This window comes from Engraulis encrasicolus, chromosome 11, assembly GCF_034702125.1.
Source record: "Engraulis encrasicolus isolate BLACKSEA-1 chromosome 11, IST_EnEncr_1.0, whole genome shotgun sequence".
Classification (NCBI taxonomy): domain Eukaryota; kingdom Metazoa; phylum Chordata; class Actinopteri; order Clupeiformes; family Engraulidae; genus Engraulis; species Engraulis encrasicolus.
The window spans coordinates 23,813,876-23,833,575 of record NC_085867.1 but is presented as its reverse complement, the minus strand read 5'-3'; positions in this window follow the sequence as shown (position 1 = coordinate 23,833,575).

Sequence of the window (19,700 nt, the reverse complement as noted above, 5' to 3'; positions counted from 1 at the left end):
TTCTATGGTAGTCACTACCAATACAAATGACTCCCTTTGGTTACTTTATTTCCCAACGCTCCATAGAGAAATAATGACTTCAGTTGCTCTGATAGCGTTGGACGAATTTGGTGTACATGCACAATTAGACTTCTGTTAAACAGTTTTTCTATCACGATTTCTTTCTCCTGATATTGCCAAGCCTTGTACTCAGTGAATTAGAAACTGAGCTGCTCAGTTTCATTGTCATCTTAATAAAATAATTAACCCTGAAACTATTCATAAAATTGGGTAAGTAGTTTTGGCATGATCATGTTTTTACATTCCATACAATATGGATTTTTGCTGATCAATTTTTAGCTAGCATCAGATCCTGTTTGAAATTTTTAATATTCATTACAAATGGCTTGTCCAAACACCCCAGATTGTTGAAATATCACATTATGTGCGCAGATCTAATGAGATGGATGCCATAGTAGTGATATTTCCCACAGTAGACTTGTAGGTGGCCAAAATAGCCTTTATATCTCCCAAATATATGAAATAGCAACTTCACTAGAACTGCCAGAAACTGACTCAGGGTCCTCAATAACCCCTTAAATTGACACCAGTTTTGTGAAAATAGGATCTTAACTGCTGCGTTTATGGTTGCTGTGTTCTGGCCGAGGTGAAAAAGCACCCCCTAGAGGGGGGCATAAAGGGGTAATACATTTGAAACCCATAATTTTATCACAGTACTGACCCAATGCAGTTGAAATCTTTATTATTTATAAGATGTGTGCAGATTCAATGAAATGGATGCCATCATGGTCATATCTCCCAAAAACTCCTTGTCTGTGGACAAAATAGCATTTAAATCGCCAAAATATGTCTAATAGCAACTTCTGAAATGGACTCAGCATAATCAATAACCCTGAAATTGACACCAAGATTGTGAAAATGTGATCACTATTAGAAGAGATATGGCTTCAGTAGTTGACCAGGGCGAGAAAGAGCCCCCTAGAGGAGGGGTATAACAGTGGCAGAAAATTCAAAACCATCATCTTTCAGTAGAAGGACCCCAAACAAAGCAAATGAAGCAAAAAAAAACCCAAAAAAACAATTTTAGCACAAAAATCCTACGGAGTGACACTTCATAAGTGTACAACTTCCGGACGCTGCGCACGCAGTTTGCAGCAGCTCCTTGCTTTCCCAACTTTCAGTGTTTATTTGTGTTAAAATGTGTCTTTCGAAATGTCTATCGTCGGAAACTATGTCGGAACGCACGTACAGTCGGCAACAGCTGTTGCAGATAAGAATGGACAATTTAAGCAATGTATTGGATATACCAACGAAGACGCTGGAAGAACTAGGAATACTCCGGCAGCATAGGACTACAAAGCGGATTCCAAAAAAGTTGGGACACTTCATAATTTGTGAATAAAATAAAATGTAAAACAAATGTAAAACTCTGTTTAATGTAAAACAAAATGCTGGCATTTTCAAAACATTCAATATGTTAACAAGGTAGAACATTATGCACAGACAACATATCAGTTGTTAAAGTCAAGCAGAATTATTGTTTTGAGGTAATTATGTGATCATTTAAAATTTCACCCTTGCAACAAATCCCAAAAAAGTTGGGACAGGGCCAATAAAATGGTTTTTATATTGGATAAGACTAAACACAACACAAGGGATGAGACTGAACAGTTAGATACTTTGACTGATGGCATAGTTGTATTCAAAAATTAGATATTTTGATGTGCGAGTCATGATTTCAGCAGCTCAACTGATAGGTGTGTTCTTCAACTTGTTTACCTTTTTGTTATGCTTAATATGTGGCATATCCTGACTGCAAGAAAACAATTTTGTGACCTGTTTACTCTAATGATGGACCACACTGTTGGAACATAGTAGAGATTGAAATTTGCCACCTTTATGGGGCAATATCTAAAGGCGGTGCTCCAAAATATAATGCCTTGGTAGCTATGTTTACTGTTTAAAGTCTGTATGTACCATTCAACATTCATTTTAATGCTCTACATGAGTAAGAAGACCCTAACCAAGTCACCTCTGCACCCCCTTACCATCATATATGCTGTCTTTCAGACTGACCACTAAATCAAGCTGAAGTATTAATTTTCTATATAACCTGGAGGGTGCATGACTCCATAATTTTCAAAATGGATTAAATATTTACCATTCTGTAATCAGAGGACAGTTTCACATGTCTCCTAGGTCCATAGAATGAGCTTTTCCGCATGCAACACTGTTGAATGTCTGCATCATGTGCATTAATCAAGTGTTGTGTTTATGGTCATTTTTTCGAGAGCTGTCATTGTTGGAGTGTCATAGTTTGCTTATTGACCACGAGTATGTCATGATCTCATAACTCGTGCAATGATTACACAGAACTCGGAACTACGGAAGTAGGCCTTATATGCCATGCCTGCCTGCTCTTTCTGTGTAATAGATAAGTAATTAGTCCCTCAAAATCTTCGCCGCTGAGTGCCATAGCCTCTATGTGATGGTATTTTATTTGTGCATTCATGTTGGCAGTCAATATAGTTCCTCTTAAAATATTCTTCCTTGTGTAATTTTTAGAATTATCCAACTATTACAACATGTTTTGGCCCTGTCCCAACTTTTTTGAGATTTGTTGCATGGGCCAAATTTTAAATGATCACATAATTACCTCAAAACAATAATTCTGCTCAACTTTAACAACTGATATGTTGTCTGTACTTATTATATGGTTGTGACGTCATCTGTCGAATGCTCCATTCATTTCAACGGGGCTCCCCAACGTTCGGACGTCTGTTATTTTTCGATAACGGACGGGTTGGTCTATAACAGACCGCTGTCAATGGCAACAAGACTTTTCACTGCCAAAGCGACTTTTCAACAAGACTCTAATCAGCTGCTGTGATAGACAGCACCCGTTGTCCTGGCTACCGCTGTCAATGGCAACAAGACGTTCACTGCTAAAGCCACTGGCTTGTATACAAGTCAGTGGCTAACGCGAATGTTTCATATCACTCCGCAGGGGGTCCGGTCATTTGTCACTCTAATCAGCTGCTGTGATAGACAACACCTGTTGTCCTGGCTACCTATCTGTTGCCTAGCGGTGTTCCACAACGGCACTGTTTTGTTTTGCGCAGCAACAATCTTAACATTAAATAGGTCTAAAGAAATGTCCCGCCATGTGTGAATCATTTAAGTATATCCATATAATAAGCGGGTTAACTTTCGGCGAGTCGGTCGCTTTGTGGAATAGCAGCACTTCAGAGAGAACAAGACCCCTCCGCTCCGCGTCGGGGTCTAAAGATTCTCTCTGTCGTGCTGCTATTCCACGGTAGCGACCTTCTCGCCGAACGTTAACCCTTACATAATGCTCTACCTTATTAACATATTAGATGTTTTAAAAATGCCAGCATTTTGATTTTATTCACAAAATACAAAGTGTCCCAACTTTTTTGGAATCCGCTTGTACATCGGACCCGTCTACCTCGCCTACATGGAGACGCCGAAAGCGATGCTCCAGAATTAGGAAAAGGGGCAAACGAGGTGGCGTCGAAACACGGCTTGCAGCCAACCCAACTCGTCCAGCAATACCATCAATTCTCTTGGCAAACGTCAGATCTCTGGACAATAATATGGATGACATACGGTTACTAAGATCAGCGAACAAAACCGTGAGGAACTGCTGTGTGACGGTGTTCACAGAATCATGGCTGAACGACGGCATACCCGACTCGGCTTTACAACTGGAACAACTAACGTGCCACCGAGCGGACAGAGCCCTTGCAGAGAAAAAACGAGGGGGAGGAATATGTGTTTACACACATGATGCTTGGTGCAATAATGCTACGGTGGTACAGAGGCACTGCTCTCCACTAGTGGAGTTCATGATCATCAAGTGCCGACCCTTCTATTTACCCAGAGAAATACCCGCTATCAGTATATCTCGCTCCCAGCAACAACAACGGCGTCAGAAGCGAGGCACTGAACGAGCTGCATCGGGGCATCAGTGAACAACAAGATGCACACCCAGATGCCTTCACAGTGGTCTTGGGAGATTTCAACCACGGAAATCTCAAAACAATACTTCCAAAATTTCACCAACATGTCAACTTCCCAACAAGAGAACAAAACACCCTGGACCTTGTTTACACAGATCAGAAGGGAGCATACAAGGCAAAGCCCATCCCCCACATTGGATCATCAGACCACATAACGATCCTGCTACTGCCAGCTTACAGACAAAGGGCAAAACTCACCAAACCAGTTCAGAAGGAGGTGAGAAAATGGCCAGAGGGGGCCGTTTCACGACTACAGGACTGCTTTGAAACCACAGATTGGGACATTTTCAAAACAGCTGCCACCCACAGCAATCACATTGACATTGAGGAGTACACAGACACCCTGACCTCCTACATCACAAAATGCATGATGTTACAGAAATAAAACACATCACCACCAGGGCCAACCAGAAGCCATGGTTCACAGGAGACGTTCACCGACTGCTGAGGGCCAGAGACAAAGCCTTCAGAGCAGGAGACGTAGCTGGCCTAAAAACAGCAAGGGCAAACCTGTCCCAGGGCATCAGAAAAGCAAAAAAGGAATACTCGGACAAAATAACAACACACTTCAAAGACAGCAGAGATGCACAGAGCCTGTGGCAGGGCATACAGGCCATCACAGACTATAAGCCTGCACCACGAAGCTGTGACAACAACACCTCTCTGCTAAACGACCTGAACAGTTTCTTTGCCCGTTTTGAAGCACAAAATGACACTCATCCACAGAAAACTCCCCCTCCCCCCCATGATCAACCCCTTTACCTGTCCTCTGCCAGTGTGAAGAGGACACTGGCCACCATCAACCCACGCAAAGCAGCTGGCCCAGACAACATACCTGGCCGAGTGTTGAAGGATTGTGCAGAAGAGCTGAAGGATGTCTTCACAGACATCTTTAACATCCCTCTGGAGCAAGCAGTCATCCCATCACTTTTCAAAGCTGCTACCATCATACCCGTGCCGAAGAAATCATCACCATCATGCTTCAATGACTACCGTCCTGTAGCACTGACGCCCATAATCATGAAGTGCTTCGAACGGCTAGTCCTGTCACACATCAAAGCCACCCTACCCCCCACCCTGGACCCCTACCAGTTCGCATACCGAGCCAAGCGATCCACGGAGGATGCAATTTGCTCTGCCCTCCATCCAGCTCTCACCCACTTGGACAATAAAGACTCATATGTGAGAATGCTGTTCATTGACTTCAGTTCAGCATTCAATACCATAATACCACAACAACTCATCAGAAAACTGGACAAACTAGGTTTCAGCCCCTCCCTCTGCAACTGGCTGACTGGACTTCCTGATGCAAAGACCACAAGCAGTACGGGTAGGGAATAACACCTCAAGCACCCTGACCCTGAGCACGGGGGCTCCGCAAGGTTGTGTTCTCAGCCCCCTGCTGTTCACGCTGCTGACACACAACTGCACAACGACCCACAGCACTAACCATCTAGTGAAGTTTGCGGATGATACAACTCTGGTGGGCCTCATCACCAAGGGCGATGAGACTCACTACAGAGAAGAAGTAGACCTGCTGGCCAGATGGTGCAAAGACAACAACCTCCTGCTGAATGTCAACAAGACCAAGGAGATTGTTGTCAACTTTCAGAGGGTCCAAAAACAACTGCCACCACTGACCATCGACGGCGATGCTGTGGAGAGAGTGAGCAGCACCAAGTTCCTTGGAGTGCACATCAGTGACGACCTCTCTTGGACCACCAACACTACATCACTGGCGAAGAAGGCCCATCAGCGTCTCTACTTCTTGTGCAAACTAAAGAAGGCAAGTGCTACACCCTCCATCATGACAACATTCTACAGAGGAACCATAGAGAGTGTCGTGTCCAACTGCATCACAGTGTGGGGAGGAAGCTGCACGGAGAAAAACAGGAAGACACTCCAGCGTGTTGTGGACACAGCGAAGAAGATCATTGGAGTACCACTCCCCTCCCTGCAGGACATTTACACCACACGCCTCACCCGGAAAGCATTGATGATCATCAAAGACACAAGCCACCCTGCACACAAACTGTTCAGCCTCCTGCCCTCTGGAAAGAGGTACAGGCGCCTCCGTTCCCGTACCACCAGGCTGGCAAGCAGCTCAATGCACCAAGCGATCAAGTTACTGAACACTCAACACACTCTCTCTCTCTAGGGTGACCAGACGTCCGGTTTTCCCCGGACATGTCCTACTTTTGAGACCTAAAAAAATGTCCGGGGGGAATTTCAGAAATGACCGGGATTTTGTTGGACTGTCTGAAATATAGACCTAATTCATCTGCACTGTAATTTTCACTCCGTTCCATTTGACTCCACTCCAGGTTCCTCTGTACCGTTCACAAATTAGTCACGCCCTTCTCATCAAATCTAGCCACTTCGCACCATGTGTCCGAAAGAAGCAGCCTAGGGGACTAGCCAGTGCGCCCCATGTTTACAAGCGAAAGCGCATCTGCGGACTGCAATGCCGATAGAAACGCAAATGCACGTTCGCGGTGGAGTTGAAAAAAAATCCCGCGTGTGAAGCCAGGTATGAAGGTAATCTAACACAGGAGTATGCCTAACACCACCAAATCCATCATTTAGAGAGGTACAAGTTTTGTTAGGCTACACCTTGTCACAAGACTTAGCCTAAAAATTCTTTCATGATCTGACATTTCCAAGTTATTTGCAAAAGCAATTTCTCGGAGCTAGAAGGACTCATTCCTGAGTTAAGAAATTAAGCTTCTTCTTCATCAGATCTTCTTCTGTCTATTGCATTTGCAGTTATTGATAACGCTGTATGGGTTATCTTATTAATGGTAGGTAAAACTCCAGTTCCTCTCTTAATGGCTGCAGTGCCCATTGCTAATCTCTGAGCACCATGCCACTACAAATAGCCCATCTAAATAGGCCTAATGGATGACAGTGAAGGGGTAAATTGTGAGGTGTCTTATAAACATAGCCTAATGCCTAAGCCTAAAGTCATATGCCTAATAGAACTTCATTATCAATTCAGTTGAAAACCACAAATGTTGTGTTTTTTATATTTAGTTTCCAATGTTATATAGCCTAATGCTGTTCATCTTTGTGGGGAATGGCTGAGATGGGCCTACATGATGGTGAATCTATTTTTAAAAACCTAATGCAGAAATTAGAATAGGCCTATGAAATTGAGCTGCATTGTTATGCTGTTAAGCTACTCCAATATAGGTGTTAGGCCTACTATCTAGGATTGTAACAAAGGCACACTCTGCATATGATCACACAAATTATGTGATAGGCCTATAGGCGTAACTGAAGAGATTTTAATTGTCATTTATGGTAGACAAATGAATGTGCATGCCAAAAAGTTTGAGTGGCTTTTAAACAAATGACCATTTTGGATGCGTTGATACTTTATAGGCCTACTATCATACCTCATACCCATATATACAGCGGTGTAGGCTACTTTTTTGAAGTGGGTATACTGTATATTGGAGCATTTTTTGAAGTGGGTATACTGTATATATTTATGCTATTCTAAACAATGGATCAATCAATTTTAAGTGGGTATACTGAAGCCCCTAAAATGTAGAAGTGGGTATACTCCGTATACCTGCGTTCTACGTAGACTACACCACTGCATATATACTTTCATACCTGTAGATACACAGATACACTGATGACATACACCGATGACACCGATGACCGATGACATTCACCGATGACACCCCCCCCCCCAAAAAAGTGTCCTCCTTTTTACAAATCCAAATCTGGTCACCCTACTCCCTCCACTGTCAGCCTCTAGCCAGCAAGGCCACTGACAACCCCCCTCCCCTCATCCTCCACCACCATATCTGCGACTGAACATTCCACCTGCACTACTATATTTTGGGACTGAACTCTCAACATGCACTAACTCAAAACATACACACACACACACACACACACACACACACACACACACACACACACACACACACACACACACACACACACACACACACACACACACACACACACACACACAAGCACACTGCACTTTCTGCACTAAACCCAAACATACACACACTGACACACAGCTCACAAATGTCTGTATGAGCACTGTCTATGTCCATACTGTCTTAAGTCCATGTATAAGTACTGTCTATGTCTATACTGTCTATGTCCTTACCTAAATTAGTCTATGTCTGTATGGGAAAGCAAGAAATGTAATTTCAAATTCTTTGTATGACCAGTGCATGTAAAGAAATTGACAATAAAACCTACTTGACTTGACTTGACTTGACATATCACCCTATAAGCCCACTTTCGAGCAAACACTGCTATTCTCTGATACATCTACACTCCATGTTTTTCTTATAGGCCTACTACCGTAATAATTAAGGTGGTATGAATATTAAGCATACTCCAGTTGTTGGCATTGATATTTAATAAATGCATCATATTATAATAACAATTAGCCTAAGATGTTTTGTGGAGCTGATTATTCCCATGATCTTTTTTTGTAGGCTATAGGCTAATCTTATATTTAGAAATAATATTTTAGACTGAAACCATTTAATGTGAATATGATCGAAAAAATAGACATTTAGATTTTGTTGAGCTTAATGGGTATGCTATACAGCCAAATAATGACCAAAGCAAAGGATGGCAAATAACAGACAGTTGGGTAACGCTTTACTTTACGGTACAGTAAATACTGTGTACTTTCTGTGTAACAACAGGGTACAGAAAGCCGTTATATGGTATCTAGCCAGTAAAAGGGGATAATTACAAAGTAAATACCATGTTATACACCTATCTCCAGAATTACAATGAAGCTACTGGGTATTTTCTAACCATCTAATAATCGAACTTCTCTCAGTTACCCTGTTGTTACCCCATTGATGGTATTTACTTTGTAATTGCCCCCTTTTTACCCTTTAGATACTATGTAACTTATCTCTGTTACCCTGTTGTTACACAGAAAGTACACAGTAATTACATATGGTAACTGTACCGTAAAGTAAAGCGTTACCGAAAGTTGTTTCAAATAAATTTAATGCAACCAAATCTCAAACAAAAAACACTTCTCCCCACCCCCCTCAGACAGACAGATCAAGAGATTAGAGAGATGGAAACAGAATGCCAACACAAGACACTAGCTCTAAGGAAAGAGCAGTAAGCATGTTTTTCTTCTTTTCAATTAGGCCTACTCCAACAGCACATCTAATGAGATGGAAGTGACTTGAGATGCATAGGCAACAACCTGTCTCGTCAGCAAGGATGAAAGTGAAAGTGAAGTGAAAGCCCAACTGGGAAACTCCAACTCCCATTGTCATTGTGACACAGCACACAAGTGTTCACTGCACACAACGAAATTGCATTTATGCCTGGGGGCAGCCCCCAATGGCGCCCCTAGGGAGCAGTGCGGCGGGACGGTACCATACTCAGGATACCTCAGTCAGGAGAATGGGGAAGAGCACTGGTTAATTACTCCCCCCACCAACCTGGCAGGTCGAACCAGCAACCTTTGTGCTACAAGTCTGACGCCCAAACCACTTACCCATGACTGCCCATGAAACTGATGTGTTTGAAGTTTCACTTTAAAAAAAAAAAGTTTAAAATGCACAGACAGGAAAACCACTATACAGGGGTGGGGAACCTTTTTCATCCGAGGGGCTACTTCAAATTCCCCCAAGCGCTGTATTATGAGCACAAACCAGGATTTCCCCTGCACTTTAGGCCTACATTGAACACAGCCAAAAACCCCACCTTCTCTGGGTCTCCTGAATATAACTCAATTATTTACCGGATGTTTCCTGGAGAGTCTAAATGAATGTGTTCCAACCCCACCTTGATTGCTTTTACTTAAAAAGGTCTCACATGATATGGACAGAATGTTGGAAAATAAACAAAACAGTGAGAAAAATGCTCTCAATGATTTGGCAAAAAATGATGACAAAATTGTGAAACACTGACAAAGGTGGCGCTGTTGTTGTTATGCATTACTGAAGCCTTGAGACAATATAGGGAACGATGCTTATTATGAACAATTACGAAGGAACCCTATTGAAAACATGAAAAAAGAACAGTAGAAGGACATTTTGCTCCATGCTTAAGACCAGAATATCAGAAAATTGCTTTTTTGTTGAATGAAAACCCTCAGATTCCATGCTTTTATATGCTTCCAAAGGTTCATAAGAATTTGAAGAAGTTGAAGGGGGGCTTATCATTTCAGGCAATGGGTCTTTAACTGAGCCTTGCTCACAATTTGTGGATTATTTCATGAAGCCTTTGGTGTGAGATCTGCCGTCTTTCATTGAAGACACAACAAATGTGTTATGCAAATTTAGAGACAATGCAGACGTTACACATTGCTATATGGTGACACTTGATGTAGCTGCCTTATATTTGAATATTTACCACCAGGAGGGACTTGAAGCTCTTCAACATTATTTGTCATACACAGGTCTGATGTTTTGCCACCTAATCAATTTTTAGTCCTTCTCACAGAATGGACTCTGCACAATAATGTGTTTCTTTTCCAAGACTCCTTGTACCTCAAGGGCACAGCCATGGGTGCATGTTTTGCTCCAAATGATGCCGATTTGTTTTTGGGTTATTGGGAAGAAAACTAATCAATCAATCTAAAAAAATATTTTCTGTGATAACCTGGTGTTCTGGTCACGCTTTATCGACGATATCCTGTTGCTTTGGTCAGGGACTGAGATTGAGCTACTTCAGTTTCATACTTAAATCTTACGAATGCAAGCATAAAATTGTCCATTGAATACTCAAGAACATCAATTTGTTTCGTGGATTTGTTGATTTCCATTGATGATGACAATGTTTTGCACACTTCTATATAGGAAGAGCAGTGACAGAAATACACTACTGAGGGCTGATAGTTTTCACACAAAAATTCTCAAAAATAATATTCCCTTTGGCCAGTTTCAGCGTCTCAGACATATTTGTGACAAAGATACTGACTTTGAAGAGCAAGCTCAAGAGATGAAGTCAAGGTTCTACAAGAGGTTATTCTCCTGAGTTGACAATGCCATAGTGAAGGCTCGCTCAATACCTCGGTCTGATCTATTGAAAAAGAAAAATAAGAAAACTGACCGAGCCAAGACTAACTCTAGACCTTGTCTCTTACAATATAGTTGTGCCGAAAGAACGAAACAAATTATCAAATCCATGGAAGATGATGCAGAGTGATTCACTTTTAAGTGTCTTTCCATATCCACCCATTACTGTATTCCAGAGAGCACCGTCTATAAAGGATAAACTTGTAGGGAGCTACCTACCGGCCCCAAAACAAAAAACATGGCTACAGACAGAGTTAAAAGGAACATATAGATGTGGTTCCTGCAAACACTGTGGAGGAGTTGTCCAAAGCAAGAGTTTGCATGACCCGAGAACACAGAGAGAATACAAGACTATGGGTTTACCAATTGCAATTCTGAATATCGTCCGATTTTGGGGTTTTATTATTATTATTATTATATTATTTTATTATTATTTTATTATTACATTATTTACATTCTCATCCAAAGTAAAGCATTTTTTGTCATTGTGCCAGAGCAATTTCCACAATGATAATACATTCATTGCTCATGTCAGCACAGATCCAGCTTGCAGCGTCACACAGAGAAAGCATTGCAGTGGCGTCCAATCTCCATGTTGAGGGTCCATCGGTCATGGAGGAGGATGAAGGGGTGGGGCACTTCTTTGGTTCTGTACCTCCTCACGAACTGTCTCCTCCTTGTTTATCATCTTTGGTTAACTTCTGCTCTTCTCCATGCTCATAGAACTGCCCCCCAACCTTGCCCATGACAGAGGTAACCTATTCATAGAACTGTGCTCAGCCCACTTCAACACCATGACCTTGGCATTCAGAACATGGTATAGAACCACTACTGGATTCTTTACACATTGAACTTTGGCACCCCACTGTATGTTCAATAATGTATTGCGCAAGTGACATCAATACAATTCTGTTCAAAGGCCACATCATAAGATAGTAGATAAATGTATGAATTCACAGATTGTTGTAGGAGGTTGAAGTCTATACCTGACTTCATCCAACAATGATGAAAGTGCTATACAAAACCATATGTATCAGCCACATCCACAGGGACCCAGGATGAATAAATAGGGCCCCCATACCACCTGCCAAGGTCATAATAGGGCCCCTACCCCTGCCATCTGCAGGAGGGCCCTAGGCCTACAGGCAAATGCCCTCCTTGTCCTCCCTATAGCTACGTCCCTGGTCATTCATTTTCTCAAGGCTGTGTGTGACTTTATACATACAGATGTTTGACTCTGGTGACTCTTGTGATTGATCAATAGGAAGGCAAGGAAAAGCCGGAAAGGCAGGGTGATGCAGCTATGGTAGGAGAGTAAGTTTATGCAAAAATCTCATTTCGACCAAATTCGGACTTAGGCGGTTTTGGTAGCAAGCCGACGATATGTGGTTTACTGTCTGAAATGCCTGTGTGGATGTTTTTATGTTGGCAGGATGAAAAGAAAACGTAATGAGCGTTTTTATGAACACAAGTGCAATTAAGAGTCCAGAAAGAAGAATACCCTATGGCCAAGCACTGTAGGGATGTACACCACACAGTGATTCAAGCCTGAAAATTCAAGGGGTTGAAATTGTAAAAACATCAGTACATGGTGGTGACAAACTCAAGTTACTATTGCAACGAGAAACATTTTGGATTTGGAAACTAAAAGCAATGGAATTTCCAGGCTTGAATGAGGAAATAGATAATGCACCTTTTTTGTAACGGGTTTTTAGCATTCTATGGTCTTTTAAGAAAGTATGGGGCCTACGTAGATCTATTTACAGGCTACTCTATGTACGTGTACGTAGATTGTGTAGTGTAGTCTCACAACATGTAAAAAACATAATGCTTTCTTGATTTTGTGAATGTTTACTGTCTGGGATCCGGGTGAGAGTTTGTTTTTCTAGTTTGATTGACAGCTCTCTACAGCTGGGGGCTGTGTGAGAGGCGGGCTCAGCAGTGTGGAGAAGCTCAGCACTAACTATCTAGTTGTCTGCACCTGTCCTTACCTACACCCCTAACAAATTTACTCTGTTCTTTTGTGTTTCTGCCCTGAAGAAGGTGCTCATGCCGCTACGCGTGGGCCTTGTTTTTAATATATCCATGTAGGACTCATGTAGGTCATATTAATAAAGACATTTTAATTTGGAGTGCCTTAGTCAGAGAATTCATTCTCATTTTTGAACCTGATTTAAAATATTATACTTTTGAAAATAATTCCTATATAATACCCAAGACCCCGGCATGTGGCCATATGAAGACATGAAAGCGAGTGAAAGCCCATTGGGAAAATCCAACTCCCATTGTCATTGTGACACAGCACAACACAGCACACAAGTGAACACTGCAAACTACACACAACGAAATTGCATTTATACCTCACCCGTGCAAGGGGGCAGCCCTCAATGGCGCCCTGTAGGGAGCAGTGCGGCGAGACGGTGACGCACTAGTCAGGTCAAGAGCAATGCAAGTACTTTCTGAGTTCCCAAAAATACGGGAACTCCTCTCACTTTGTCCGTAAGCAAACAACCATAAGCAATCCTAGGGAGGCGGGTCAACCATGCCGTTTGGGAAATGTTAATTATGCTCTTGGTCAGACCAAGTCTCGAAGACATTTGAACGTTGATGATAATCAGGCTAGCGGGAAAGGTACCATGATCAGGGTACCTCTGTCATGGAGGAGGATGGGGGAGACAATTAGGCTAATAAATGGCTTTTTTTTGCCAAAAAATGTCCCAATTTACCTTAATTCACCCTTTTACTTATTGTTGTTGTAGACTACAGGCCTAGGTTATGTGCTGCCAAAAACATAAGTTAGGCCTAGCCCAGTTTTGAAAGTCAAGTTGTAAACAGAACTGCTGTAAACTGTCAAGTGTGTTTAAATGTACGGCCACTAGAGGACAGCAAAATACCACACTAAATTGCACTGTCATTGGCCTAGTACTAGACTATGCCAGAGAATTAAAGTTAAAGCTCACAGTTGGTCACCGCTAAAAGTGGGCCGATATATTGAAAAAAAAAAAAATTACCATAGCTGGTACGTCCGAGTCCGAAGGTCCCGTTATTGCAAACGAGGCATATTAGCAGCATTAAGTTTGACCTAGGGCCTACATTATTTTTTTGTAGGTGGCCAAAATATAACCTAACAAAACTTGTGCACGAGAGCAGAGGTCGGTGGTGACGTGCACGAGAGTGGTTTTAGCATTTTGTCCACATACAAAAACATAGGCTACTTTAATTCTCAATCATACATACGTGAGGCTACCATGGCAATATGCCTCAGGCACACTGTGAACTGTTAGGCCTATTATAAGGTCTAAGTTTGTAAAATTACCCACTTTTAACGCTGACCTACTGCGAGCTTTAACAGTGCAATTATTTGCCAAGATAAATGCAGTTGCATCAGGGTGTCATTTGCAAAATTACTTATTTTACATGTGTTCATTTGATGGTGTAGCCTACTTCAACTGAAAACACGTACCCACGTACCAGCTATCTTCTGCGCCGTGGGGCAGCTGTCAATTCTGAATGATGCCCCATCCAGGCCGACATGGCGTCAAACTAGTGAGTCCTGTGTGAAACTGTGAAACTGTGTGAGATGTTTAGCTGTTTATTTCCAGAATTCATGCTGCCCATTCTGTAAAGTTACCTTTTTCATGAATACTTACCACCACCATCACATTTTAAGTATTCATTATGACTGGGAAAATTGCACTTTTCATACATGAAAAGGGGGATCTTCTCCATGGTACGCCATTTTGAATTTCCAAAAATAGCAATTTATAGCTCCAAAAATGACTCTACTTGGACCATACTAGAACATATTTATTCATTACTCAGAGACAACTTTCATGTAAAGATCAAATTTGACAATTGACAGCCCAGTTTCAATGAGCAGCATAGTTGCAGTACCTTTTTTGACCATTTCCTGCAGTGTCCCTTTAAGTTCTGTGAAGGGGGCGTTGTCCCCTCCTCCTTCTTCTTCTGTTTCTGTGGTGTTTGGTGGCGGCTTGTGTAAGATGTGTGCTACCGCTATCTACAGCGATAAGGAAACTCCATTTATCCTCAACCTAAAGTCTCCAAAGGTCTCCTAACCAAAGGGGCGTTCACCTGACGTCACATGGATCCAGGAAAGGCTTAATGCATCTTACTCTATTAGACTAGGGGGGGTTGTAAATACCAAATACCACAATAGCCCTGATTTTCTGATGCTACCACATGTTTGAAACACTGCTGTGTAATTCTCTTGAAAAAAATCTTCCAAACCCCCCCCCCCCCACACACACACACCCCAGAAATTACTTTTCCCACCCAAAAAGATGCGTTTTTCGCCTATTTTGCCAGTTTATCCACAGTTATCCCAGAACTACACATGAGTATGTTCATGATTTCCCATTTAATAGTCTAAAATGTGTGATGCTATATCACAGTAGAACTTTGAGCTATATAAGTACAATGTCAAGGTCATAATAGAGGTCAAAGGTTACAAAATATCGATTTTTAAGGGGAAAATACATGCTTTTCAACTGCTGTTCCAGTGCAATGCACTAATTATTTCCCATATTAGCAATTTTATGGTCTTACATGTGGCATAGAATATCACAGTTGTACTTTGAAATATGCAAAAGGTCATAATAAAGGTCAAAGGTTACAAAATATCGATTTTTAAGGAAAAAATTGTGTCATTGGGTTGCTGACCCAGTACAACACATAGATTATGTTCATAATGGTCCATTTAATGATCTTAGGTCTTTAAACTATGCAAGTACAATGGTTCAAGGTCATAATACAGGTCAAAGGTTACAAAATATTGATGGGGGGTGCTATTTTCAAACCGTTTTTCACAAAAAAAACAATTGTGAAAATGAATAAACATGTAATATTAACACACTGTTGATCTAGCGCTTGAGTTTTCTAATCATAAATATTGCTAATGTGTCACAATAATGTGGTGTAAAGAACAAAAGGGACCTAAGAGACAAAGGTCAAGCAAGTTGGATGACCCAAGTGAAAACGATAAATCAGTTAACTTTATGTGCATGGCACCAATTTCAAATCAGATCTACAGTTGCTACTATGCTCAGACAATTGTAATGTGGGTTTATTATTCAGGGTCAATACCCTCTTCCATCATAACTGAAGTTTGACATGTGAAGAAAAATTAACAACAACAGCATCAATGTTACCAAAGGTGAATGTGCCTTTCTTGGTGTTTTTTGGTTCATGCCAAATTGCTCTTTGCCTCTTTGTAAGCATAGGCTTCACTTGTGGATACCAGGCCCTCAAACAGACTTCATGAAGACTATTTCTGACCAGTTGAGCAGAAACATGCACATCAGTACCCTGCAAACCTCATTTTTCAGGGCTCTGGCAGTGCTTTCCCTGTGCCACCTGTCCCAAGGAAGGAGATGGTGATCCCGCTTCTAAGTTTTAAAACAGTCCTTAGTCTCCTATACTTCCCCTGGTGTAACGGCATGTCTCTTGGCATCTTGTCCATGCTCTTAGTGGGTGATAGACACCAACTCCAGGGGTGCACTGTGTAATATTTGTTAGTAGTTTATTTACAGAATTCATGCTGCCCATGCAAAAATGTTAGCTTTTTCATGAATACTTAACACCATTTAATTTTAAGCATGCATTATGACATACATGAAAAGGTGGATCTTCTCCATGTCCGCCATTTTGAATTTCCAGAAATAGACATTACAGTACTTACTGAAAACGTACTGTACTTTGGTCATTATAGTAAATATTAGTTTATTATTTCGTTAATAGTCAAGAAAAGATCAAATTTGGCAATAGGCTGCACAGTTTCAATGAACAGCATAGTTACAATACCTACTCCGGCCACAATCATACACAATGCACCTTTAAGCTGCTCAGGCTTGGCAGTCTGCAGGAGTCTGGACAGACCAAAGTCCAAAACACAGGCTGGAGCAGCCGGTAGGCTAAAGGTGGATCTTACAATAGGACAAGAACCTGCGCGGGAACCAAAACGGTACAAATGTTTTGGGGTCAGCCATGTGAGGGTTTTTCTTCTCCTTCTTTGAAAAAGTGATTGAAGACTCAACCCTGCTTTTTTCCTCTTTTCTGAACAGCCCTTTTGGCAGAGATAGTTATTGGCATTCAGTTCTCAATCCAGATTGCCAGGCTAGTGCCACCTATTGCCTCTATTCAAATTCATTTCGCTCCTGAAACTAATGGAAGTAGATTATGTACAAGGTACTCAGGAAGCAGTAGCTTACTTGAGAAATACATATATGGCGGACATAATAGACTCTACGTCTTTTCTGAGCCTTGTGTCTTGTCATGTCATGTCATATGATCATATGATATGTCATTTGCATTTTTGTCATGAACCTATTTGTCCTTTTTCATGCTCCATCTTAAAATATGGACTTAAACTGGAACAATATGGGCCTCTTTTGTGTTTGGGCCAGTTACATTACTCAATTTTACATGACAGTGGTGTAATGGACCTGATTCAAGGGTCCTCAGCCATTAATGGTCATTTATGGTGAGGTATGGGTGGGATGTACACTTGGTGTCTGTGCACAATTCAGGTAGGCTACTGAACAAAAAGCTCTAAGTAATTATTTCAGAAAGACATGAAATGAGAAAGGCCACAAGTGTGTGATTATTATTATTATCTTTATTATTATTATTGTGATGATGATGATTATTATTATTTTATTTATTTATTTATTTATTTATTAAAAGATTACAAAGGCTGGGATTCAAACCTACAGCTCTCTGTTCTCAAAACCATCTCCCTTACAGTAGGCCCTAACTGAAGTTCTAGATCTTGATCTAGAATCAGCAGTACATGCAAGTTATCAAAACATATCCATCAGTACATGCAAGTAAACAAAACATATCCATCAGTACATGCAAGTAAACAAATGCTATTGCTACCTTGAATGTATTAACATACAAAAACCAAGACATTAATCAGCAAACATCTTAAAACTGGAAGGCAAAACCCAGTCTTAGACAGGAGGGTGAAGTTTGCACACAATTGTTGCAATTTAAAGTAACACAGATGGCCACTAGATAGAGCAGTGAACACATTTTTCCAAAGCCTTACCCACAGCTCTGAATTTTTTCTCATACTGATCTGAACACAGCTGTGCTGACGTCACTGGGATGCAAGACGAAGGCCATTTACAGTACAGTGGCCCCCTCTTCAAACAGTTCACAGTCTTGATTTTAACATACAGTATGCTGCCAAGACCTCTTTCATGTACTGAACATGCTAATGTTGTTGCTTTTACTATACTAGTGTTTCTCAACAGGGGCGCTACAGCCCCCCAGGGGACGTGGGGGAACCCCAGGGGGGCGTTAAGAAGGATACAGCTGAGTGTGTGTGTGGGGGGGGCTTAGTTCCCATTTGGGCGCATTAGTCCATTTAATTATTTAATACTAAATGTTGGGAGGCTTGTGATGATGTTAAGGGGTTTTTGTTGAAAAAAGATTGAGACTGTGTACTATACCCTCCATGAGTCCAACCAATGACTCCTTTGATCAAGTTAGCGAAAAGCACAGTGACAGCAATTGAGATGCCCGTAAAATGAAACCTCTGGTGTGACATTTGGCTCAGTGGGCCATGTCGCCATACCATCACACCAGGGACCTGTGCTTGATTCTGGCCCAAGGTCAATTCCTGATACTTCCCCATCTCTCTCTCCTGTCTCACTCACACTCTGTCCTATCTGGATAATAAAGGTGTAAAACAAATAATGAAAATATTAAAAATAGAAAGAAACTACTCTATGTCCGGAAACACAGACACACTTAAGAGGTTCCCTAGGCAATTCAGAATATGAAAAAAGATCTGGGCAATTTTGACTTTGGCAAACACCAAAGCTGGACTGGCCAGCTTGCATAGCGGGCATTTCCCGGTGGGCCCCGAACCCTTGTGGGCTCCTATTTTCAGAAATGTAAAAAAAGTGTCTTTTTATAACATTTCTGAAAATAGGGGCCCACGAGGGTGCAGGGCCCACCGGTTCTGCACCACTAATTATTAGGGGCCCCTTTAAGCCAAAAGTGCCTGGGCCCTGTTTCTCCCCCAGTCCACCATTGGCAAACACCAATATTTAACTCTACACCATGACAAAGCAGTCTGCTCTACTCCAACAAGCGTTGTTGTCACGTCCTATTTTGTGACCTCATGTCCTGTACTGGGTCTCGATTCTGAATTGAATTGGTGACCTCTTCTCCACTTCATTGTGCATGTGCCCTTTACCAATCAGCCTGAGTCCAATTTTCCTGTTGGTAGCACCTCAGACAAGACTGCAATATATTTTAGTGCAATGTCTGATGTATACATCTGACAAAGCAGGGCTGGACTGGCCATCTGGCATAGCGGGCATTTATCAGTGGGCTCCGTACCCTCCTGGGCTCCTATTTTCAGAAATGTCAAACAAAAATGTTTAAAAAGTTTTACATTTCTGAAAATAGGGGACCACGAGGGTGCGGGGCCCACCAGTGAGTCAGTTCTGCACAGCTAATTATGAGCGCCCCCTTTAAGCCAAAAGTGCCCAGGTCCCGTTTCTCCCCCAGTCCAGCCCTGAGACAAAACAATTGGGTAAGGAAAATTGGTTACTTTGCACTAAGCCATCTGTCAGACTGTCAGCTGACA